The 10,026-nt window shown below is 32.8% G+C and overlaps 1 pseudogene; it reads right to left on the bottom strand.

The window, feature by feature from the left end:
- Positions 1 to 221: 221 nt before the first annotated feature.
- Positions 222 to 3,137, bottom strand: LOC140827636 (U-box domain-containing protein 3-like; annotated as a pseudogene).
- Between the last annotated feature and the right edge of the window lie 6,889 nt (positions 3,138 to 10,026).

Genomic DNA, 10,026 nt, shown 5'->3' with positions numbered 1-10,026 from the left:
ACTACTCTTATTTATTACTAGTACAGAGACTATTTTTACAATTTTTTTTATATTTTTTTTCAGTTAGACTGTTCATACGATTTGATAATTGCGTTCGAATGCTATTTAAAAAAAAAAGGGTTCAATCGGTTTGTTTCAAGTCCTACCAAGTAATAGATACAAATGCAATGCACACCAATCTGATATAAACAAGAATCTATGTGAAATATGGTGGAGCACTATAATTGACAAGATCAAAATCGACAGAAAAGGAACAAATTTACCACAACACTGTATAATTACGATTTCAGAGATCGCATTTAGCAGCGGAGTTTGCGGATCTTGGTTGCCTTAGAACCTCTATCAGTGCCTCCGCCTGTTCAAAACCACACACACCCCATCAGTAAGCTAAATGCCAAAAAATACATGAGTATCTATCTTTTTAAATAACACTCAAAGTTCATGGATGACATCATCATAGGATATGACATAAGACTTTCTGAAATTAATATTAATCTGCCGTCGAATAATAGACCTCAAACACAACACATAAACTTATTTTGATATAAATATAGCCCAAAAAATGATATTTTGAACTGTGGCTGCTGATTGGAGATGCAAGAATAATAAACAAACTATCTTGTTGGGCTACTTTCTAGTACCATTGGGACAGAGGAGAGACCAACCCACATTAGAATAATAAGGATCATCATGTTCGGTCTGTTTTAAAGTATGCATATAATAATATCACGACAAAAAATTTGATATGTTTACACTTAATTTATTAACCATTGAATAATGCTAATCTAACAAACATTTAGATGGCCGTATTGGTTGTAATACTTAATAATGTTACAGCTACATTAACTTAATGAGTATGTCTCATATGAAACGGTCTCACGAATCTTTATCTGTGAGGCATATCAACCCTATCGATATTAACAATAAAAAATAATACTCTTAACATAAAAAACAATAAAAAATAATACTCTTAACATAAAAAATAATTTTATGGATGACCCAAATAAGAGATCCGTCTCACAAAATACGAGACTGGCTCACACAAATTTTTGTCTAACTTAATGCTGGCCTCCTCCTCTCTAACAAATCCGGTAGATGAGATCCTACCTAGATGGACACTACCCTCACTTCATTTCAACGGGTGAGATCTTGCCACACATACAATTTCAAAAAAAAAAAATGGGTCCTATATATGCGTGGACAAATCTTAGCCATCCATCCTATCATGGAGGTAATGCCCACATGGGTAGGATGAACAACAAATCCAATCATATCTATCGTGAACAACCCTACAATGGAAACCTATTGTCCGGGATGATTCTAACTATCGTTTACAAGGGCAATTTTGTAGGCAGACCGGAAGACATTATTGCCTAAGATTACTTCTTTTTTTATATAGTTTATCACAATAATTGTGATTTAATCTTCATTTGTATATGCATCACATATCAACACCAAGTAAAAATGTCGGCTATAGCCTCTTTTTTACTATCCGTAGGCCTGCTTACTTAGCCCAAGCATTATCTTTCAAAAATTCCACCGCTTGGTTACCAGACATCAAGATTCTAAATTTGAGACGATATCTTAGTTTCGAGATCTAATTGTAAGAACCCTGTCTAACTCCGTGTAATATGTGAGATTCCTGACTATGAAACTAGCTAATTATATAGTAAAATCCTTGAGATAGATTTATGATGAAGTTACTGACTTTGCACGGTTCCAATTCTAATTTTGGTTTTATAACTAATGTAATTAAAGAAAAAATTGACAATGAAATGTAATATTAATTTCAGATACCTTAAACTTTCGATATTATTTTATAATCAGTAAAAATTAATCGATAAGAGTTTTTAAACTGTGTATCCGGAATAAGTTTCTGGAATAATTAATTGTTACTAAGTGAAAAGTTGAGGTTTTTTAACCTTTTGTTTGGCGCGGCTGGTCCCGTTCTGGGACAAAGCGATCAAGGGAGGAATGGCTCCTTCGCGGGCCACCATGGTACGATACGCCACGCAATCCTCGCATAACTGTGACAGTATGGACACCGCAATCTCCTTCTGCCGCTGTGTCCCCACTTCCACTATCTCCACCAACACCGGAATCCCACCTTCCTCCACCATCTCAGCCCTGGCCTCCGCCACCGGCGCCAGCAAGCTCAACACGTATGCCGATTTATCCACCATGTTCGAACCAAGTCTGCCATCATCTCCACCAAAGGCTTCATTATTCCTGCCTGCACAGCCCTCAGTTTGTTTTCCTTCACCGAGCACAGCGAGAACAGCGCCGTGCACGCGTCTTTCTTCCCTCGGAAACTTCCGGTTTCCAGCAAGTTAACCAGTGGTAGAATCGCACCGGATTTCCCGATGGCGTTTTGTTCTTCTCGATTTGCGACAGTCTCAGGAGTGCGCAGGCGGCGTTTTCTTTGGCAGTTGAAGTACCGAATTTCAGCGCGCGGACTAACGGTTTAATCGCCCCGGATGAAGCGATTTCTTCTTTATTCTCATCGCATAACGATAAATTCAGAATCGCTGTGACCCCGTATTCCTGCAACTGAGGATCGTTCGACGAAATTAACAAAATCAGCGGTTTAATCGCTCCAGCTTCGGCGATTTTAATCCTGTTATCAGCTTTATTCTTGGCGAGGAGACGGATTTCCATAGCCGCTTGCTTCTGTTCATCGATGTTGGTTGAATGAAGAGCTGAAACGAGATGGGAGATGAGCTCATCGGAGTTGTCAGTGGCGCAGGCGATGAAGAGACGGCGACTGTGGGTGGAGGTTGCAGTAAACTCGCCGGATCCATCACTGTTACATTCGCTGAAGGCAGAGCAATCACCATTTACAAGGCTGAGATCGCTGAATTCCCGCCCCTCATAGGGAAAGCTCGATCCAACGGAATCAGAATCCATATCCAGCCAGCCACCACAAGAATTATCCGACTCGATTCGATTCAATTCAATTCAACTCCCTATACCTACTAGGGTTGAGTTTCGGAGCAACAAACGACGGCGTCTCGATTGGAGGAAGAAGGGTCAATGATGTTGATGTCGAAGTGAGGAAGAAGAGAAACAAGAAGAGAGAAGTAGAAGATGACACGTAGATAGCCGTACAGAATCAGCACGTGAGAGCTGTCTCTTCAATTTAAAAAATCATATAATTTAGACTTGATACAAATATATTGAAAATTGCCAAAAATATTATATGAGACGGTCTTACGGATCGTATCTGTGAGACGAATCTCTTATTTGATCATCCATGAAAAAGTATTACTTTTTATGCTAAGAGTATTATTTTTTATTGTGAATATCGATAGGGTTGATTCATCTCACGGATTAAGATCCGTGAGACGATCTCACATGAAACCTACTCTTAAAAATTTAGAAGATGAAACTCTTGCATATATTGAAATATTAAAACAAATCTATGATATTTTAAATTTAATATTTTAGACTTGAAATTAATATATGATTTATAAATATTTAAATATATATAATAAATTTTAATATTAATGATATTTTTTCGAATGAAAATTCGATACAAAATCTTGAAAAATTGTTATTAAAATATGATATTTGAATATTAAATGTTTTAGATCTGATATTAATATATGATTTTTGAGTTCACAACATACATAATAAATTTTGGTATTAATGACATGTCTTTTTTAGATAAAAATTTGGTACAAAACATTGAAAATCTAGTATTGATATTTGAATAACAAATTTTGGTATTAATTACACATATATTTTTCAGATGAAAATTGGTACAAAACATCAAAAGTGGGGCATTAATATATGATATTTTAATATAAACTCTTTCAAATCGTATACTAACATATGATATTTGAGCACACAAACAAGTATAGAAAATACTGATATTAATATTGCAATTCTAATTGTATACTCAAAATTTTATCTTTCAAATCAGATCTAAAACAATTTGTTCTGCAATACCATACATATATTTCATATTTTCAATATTTTGTGCTGAATTTAACCTGAACAAATGATTTTGCTCTCAAATAGCGCAGAAACTATTTAAGTATGAATCAGAAATTCCAGAGAAAGTTTCAACCTGACGAGAACTGAACACACGTTTAACTATTATGTCGGAGATTTAAAAACAAATTTCCGTTTATTGAATTTCAATGGCCATCATGGTCCTGATAAAATATTTATACGACTTCAAACATAAAGTTCACATGTTTGTAGCAAAAGGTGGAAATTTGATCTAACACTATTAATAAGATCGTTATATAAGATAGTGAGATGTTATCTTTAAGACTTTATCTCTATGGTGTATACGAGAAGGAATATTTATCAATACACACGAAGTTCATTAATATTTAAGTACTCAATTTACATTAATAAATATTTACCCTTAAATACATCGACTAGTTTAAAATTGAGTAGGTCTCTTGATAGACGAGTCAACCCTGCTGATATTCATAATAAAAAATAATATTCTTAGCATAAAAAATAATACTTTTTCATGGATGACCCAAATAAAAGATCCATCTCATAAAATACGATCTGTGAGACCGTCTCACACAAGTTTTTGTCCGTAAAATTTTCTGATTATCTTATCTTTATCCTATTAACCAAATAACCCGATGAAACCCACATAGTAAATGAGATGATTTGAATGAGTTAATAATCCGATATTTTCGTCGAAATAGATCCATTCATCTAAAAAACATTACATTAGTGGCTTAGGGAATTGATTTAATTCAAAAATTTTACAGTACGTACAATAAATTTATTATATCGTATGAAATATATATGATCGATGTTTTCAAGTTCTCTAAATAAATAATACGCAAAAAATTTATATTTGAAAAATTATATTTATCATTCGAGTCAATGGTAGAAGGCTAATTAATTATGTATTTTCTAAAGTATCATTAACTACATGACTAAAATTTACTCAGTATGAAAAATATCTGTTTCCAAAATATTATTCGAACAAAAGAATATTTATTCTAATTGTTTTTTTCAATATAATAATCCTTTTATAATTAGTTCGTTCAATTATTTTTAAGTAAGAAGACAGCGACGTATGTAATTTCGTGTGGGCAACTGCTCTTTACCGGGTCGGAATAATGATCACCCAAAAAAATCAACATAGTTTAAATTTTTGTTTATAAGTTTAGGCAAAAACTTGTGTAAGACGGTCTCACGAGTCGTATTTGTGAGACAAATCTCTTATTTGGGTCACCCATTAAAAAATATTACTTTTTATCTAAGAGTATTACATTTTATTGTGAATATGGGTAGGGTTGACCTGTCTAACAAATTATGATTCGTGAGACGGTCTCACAGGAGACCCACTCGTTTAGTTTATTGAAATATAGGTTTATTTTTTGTTAAGATCAAAAGTTTATTATTAAGTTAAAAGTTATATTTGTTGGATAGATATAACTTACTTTTTAAATCTAGACAAAAACTTGTGTGAGACGGTCTCACGGGTCGTATCTGTGAGACGGATCTCTTATTTATGTCACCCATGCAAAAGTATTACTTTTTATGGGTAGGGTTGACCCGTCTCACAGATTATGATCCGTGAGACGGTCTCACATGAGACCTACTCTTAAATCTATGGTAGAACATAATGCACCTACTTGAGTACTGATGAGTCGGGTTGTTAGACTCGTGAGTCTGAAAATATGTGTGTCTATTTGATTGTATTGTCTTATATCTATTAGAGATCACCCTTACCATTTTTCTACCACCAGCTCTGTCCCCACTAGAGACAGTATTACCCGATAAGATCTGTCGTCACTCTTTACAACACACCTAGCTAACCAGATCAAGTGACGCAACATCAGCAACTTGACACATGAGAAATTCCATGTTAAGAGTTGGATTGATTCGTAGATCTGTCTCGTAAAATGGAACCTCGGATGATCTCACAAATATTTTTTTAATATATATATATATATATATATATATATATATATATATATATATATATATATATAATACATATTAATTTATTAGCTATATGTTGTAATCATCCACTTTAGCCCACTCCATATTAATTTTTGAAAAAGAAAAATATAATAATTGGATTAAAAGAAGAGTTTGGAAAGCAAAGAGCACATTTAATTATCAACCATCGCATTAATTTCATTTAATTATCAACCATCGCATATAGTTTGGATTCCATTTTCCATTTCCTATTTTGTGTATGGGATAAGTGTCTTTCGGTTCGTCGACTCATGATGGTTGATGGATAGTTTTGATTCGGAATCAGATCAATTCGAAACCGGTATTTAAACCGTTTTTAAATTGAAGCCATAAATCATTGTATTATTCAAATATATATTATTTCATCTAGAGAAACGATGTTATAGGAGTAATTTATACTTTTTTTTATATTTAAAATAAATTTTACTAATTAAGGAAAGAAAGAGAGAGCAAGGACAGTTAAAACATTAGCCTAAAATAATTTCCTGATTTTAAAATCAGCAATAATCAGTTATGAAAGAGTGTCGGAGTAAAAATAATCAGAAAAAATAAATAAACCAAGGTCAATAAATAAAACGTCTATTACTTTTAACTTTAAAATATAATAACTACTACTATTTTTTAAAACATTTTCCTCTATACTTCAAAACTATCCAACATAAATAAACTAATATTTAAAAATATTAAATGAATAAAAAACCATAATCGTCAACCATGAAATCGTACGTCATTTAAAAGAAAAGTCAACATCTAATCTTCAACCCAAAGCATAAAATGTTTATAAAATAAATCATCAAAATTTAGATATAAGTCCTTCGGGAGTGTAATGTAGGACCTGATTCACTCAAACGTCGGCGTCTCTCTCAATAGCATCATCACCTGCAATCATTCAAACCTAGTGAGTTTATCTCAGCACGTTCTAACCATATGTACCAAATAATAAATATACAGATACATACAATTAAAAATCATACTTTTATTTAAAATATGCCGGCATAAAACTAGTAAGCGTAAATAAATCACAAATCATTAAGCCTTTCATCATCGTATGTCACTTTGGATGAAGTTTGATCCTTGAAAGTGACTATCATTTATCATGTCATCATGTGGTCAACTGATCAGTTTATATACACCAGTACCTAGGGGTAGGGCGTTGGCAACTCTAGTAACTGGACCGTGGCCAAATATGGAAAAACGATCGTTGGGCTCCCCTCTGGGGCCTTCTCTCGTAAACGGTCCATGGTCTTTTCCCTCACGATATCCCCTTTTGTAAGTTCATTTTTCCTTCTTAAAACGGATCTCTCGCATATCATCTGTGTCACAGTCAATTCACAGCCTTCAAAATATTTTTTCTTTCATTTATTATTAAATATCGTGTCATTCAAAAATTTTAAAAATAGTATTTCGGGAAAATCGTACAGCCTTTGCATATATCATAAAATATCATATTTTCATCATAAACATTTTAAAATATCTTTAGCATGCATTATAATTCATCGGGACACTGCCAGACCTTTCGAACTATCCTGGACGTAAAATGAAAATTTTACCCATGGACCTCGAACTTCTCAATTTTGAATTTTTCTTGCTTTTATTGACTCGAATCTATCCAAAACCATCATATAAGCTTAAATTTGACTTCTAATATTTTTCTTAGACTTAAACCCAAACCTTTCGATTTAATGACTTAATAATTAAATCGTGAAGTATCTTAAACCCGAATAAATTCAAAACTTAATATTTTCATCCCAAATTTTAAATATAAACTTTTCATCCCTAAACTACCCCCGTGAACCGCCCTCCAGCCTCTGCAACCCACGGTTCGAACCACTTTTCCTTCCCTAACCATATTCGAACACTTTCCTCACGATTCAAGCCACACTCACCTATTCTATCGAGCCACCCTTGAGCCCTTTTGGACCAGACCCTAGCCTATCCTCCTGGACCTTACATGAACCTACTGAACCAGCCCTAACCGTGCACAGTCTCCTAGCCTAGACACCCAAAAGAATCGAGCCCTAAACTTCCATTCTAGTGGCTGCAAGTCCCTTCCTTCGTCCATCAGCAAGTTCAGCCTTCGTTTACTACTTAACGACACTTTTCACAATCCATAAACGTTTCATATTGACAGTGATCCCCTTATAATTAATAACATGTCTCATATATGCGTATAAACGTCAAAACTTTGAAAATTTATGTCGAAACGTTAAATAATTCGATCTAAACAGTTTTCATGCTTAAAAACAATGAACACACATTATGATTTAATGGTACAAAAAAAGGTTTAGAAATGTGACGTTTAAAACCTTCGAAATACGAATACCGGAGCGGTGTAACGTCGGTGATGCGAAGGATGATTTCTACGCTTTTTTCTCGTCAAAACCCCATCGAAAATCCACCTTAGGATGCAAGAGAGTCGGGTGATCATTTGTTGGAAGGAAGAACGAGGAAGAAAATCGAATAATGAAGGAGAAAAAATCGAAAACTTCTTTGCCTGGCTTTCCATTCTTCAGCCGCTGTTCAACTCTTACGTGAATTGTGTGTGTTGCAAATCCCCCCTCACCTTAAATAAAATTTTGTCTAGTCTTGATTATTGAAAAGCTTAGATTCCCTCATTCAGTTCATACTTAATCTGATTGGCTTAAATTTTTCATTCTATCAAGCTTTCATTGTGTATTCTAATAAGATATATTTCATTTTTATACATTTATACAAAGTTTCTCGATCTCAAAAAAAAAACAAAGATTTAACTAACTCTACATCATCTGTCAATTATAAATCCTAAATTACCCTGAATTATCTTATTCTCCCAAAATATATTTCTACTGCTAAACCCATCTTCGATCCATAGTCACCAAATAGTATCCATGATTATAAAATACTTTAATTACTGGTACTTACTAAACCTCATTCATGTATATGGCAAACATATTGTCCTTAACACTATCATCATTTTTTTGTTTTCTTAAATCCCAAGTATTCAAAGTATTTAAATGATTCAAGTCTATCGGGTCATTATTTCACATTATGATTTCATTCTAAATCCCGCTATAAAATCAAACACTTATATGTAACCTTGGAACTCAAGATTATGTCAAATGACCTTACACTTACAAAAATCTTAAAACCCTAGGGAAGAAAACTTTTATCCACCTTCCAATATAATTTACTCTTAGTATCATATAAATGCAAAACTTATTACACTCTTCTTTTCTCGATGTCTATCTATGTTCTGTGACTTATTTTACATAAGGTAGTTATCTATTTGTTATCCTAAAAACTAGAGTAATTTATTTAACTTGGAAATGTCATTCTTAATTAATTTATTATAGTCAAGATATTTCAAGGTCCAATATCCAATTTAAGTGTTTAGCATTCTTAAAATTCCAACATAAGCAATAAATGTGTCCTGAAAACAACTATACTCTTAATCATTAATCAGAACTTGGATTCAAAATTTCATAATCTCCAAAAATAAATATTTTATGACCATGTAAGTTATTTCTTAATAACTTTAAACAATTCTCCAAATGTCTTCATCCTTACAAGGTTTAGTGACAAATTAAAAAATAGAGGTTTCCGGATATTAGAAATCATAGCAATCGTAGTGTCAACCCAAAATGAAATTCTTTCTTTTAACCTACTTCTCTAAATTTCGCAATTATCTCATATGATCTCCATATAGTATTTTTCTCAAATCCTATAAAATGAATCATACAAAAATTATACGAACTCCGATATTCTTAGTTTATATTCATCGATTCCTTCATAACATTATTTCAATATTTTTATGCTAATATCCTAATATAAACGAATTTCATTCACTGATTTTCTCCTTCAATCATTTGTCCCCTTAAATATCTTACTAAAATTATGAAATCTAAAATACAAACTCCCCAAACTTTCTGATACAATAGCAATTGTTGAACCAAAAAATATTTGTGTCATACGATAAAACGAAAAATAAAAATATTGTTGAATAAATCTTATTTTAAATATTTATATTTTTTGTGTTTCATGACAACAATTATAACACATGTAAATACAATTGTAATTCTC

This window comes from Primulina eburnea, chromosome 3, assembly GCF_022965805.1.
Source record: "Primulina eburnea isolate SZY01 chromosome 3, ASM2296580v1, whole genome shotgun sequence".
Taxonomy (NCBI): domain Eukaryota; kingdom Viridiplantae; phylum Streptophyta; class Magnoliopsida; order Lamiales; family Gesneriaceae; genus Primulina; species Primulina eburnea.
The sequence above is the reverse complement of the archived record's forward strand: the minus strand, read 5'-3'. Positions and strand labels throughout refer to the sequence as shown.